This window comes from Halyomorpha halys, unplaced genomic scaffold, assembly GCF_000696795.3.
Source record: "Halyomorpha halys isolate HHAL.00 unplaced genomic scaffold, Hhal_1.1 Scaffold111.1, whole genome shotgun sequence".
NCBI classification, from domain to species: domain Eukaryota; kingdom Metazoa; phylum Arthropoda; class Insecta; order Hemiptera; family Pentatomidae; genus Halyomorpha; species Halyomorpha halys.
The window spans coordinates 359,938-360,522 of record NW_027109684.1 but is presented as its reverse complement, the minus strand read 5'-3'; positions in this window follow the sequence as shown (position 1 = coordinate 360,522).

Sequence of the window (585 nt, the reverse complement as noted above, 5' to 3'; positions counted from 1 at the left end):
GATACAAAATCCATTAAAAATAGGTTGATTTGTCGGCAGGCAGGTCAATTATAGTTTATACCAAACACTTGTAGCACTTTGGGCTAATGGCAGCCAATGAGAAATAGCATCCAAAAAAGGTGACGCCCCTACGAACAACTGGGGGAGAGAGGGATTGCTCAGGAAGAGGACTTGGAAGCGAACACAGAAGACCAAGCTAGAAGAGGGTAGACCGTGCGAGAGAAAAGAAAGATGGGCTCTTTAGATTTGGAACTCTATGGCTAAGACACACCACCCAAATCAGCAGCTATTTTGATATATTAGCTAACAATTTATAATGTAACAATATTTTATGGCAAACTATTTATTTGGATCATGTTATAATTTCATTTTATAATTTTATTGCAATCAAATGTGAATAAATATTTTGTTCGTTTATGTAGTTTTTATAGTTATATTATAGTATTATATTACTTATGTTTCAATGGTGACAATATTTTATGAATGTAAAGATACATAATTGGTAAACAGGTAAACACAAAAACCTTTCGAAAGGAATTCAATAATAATAATAGTTTTGCAGGACTCAAATAATTTTAATAAATA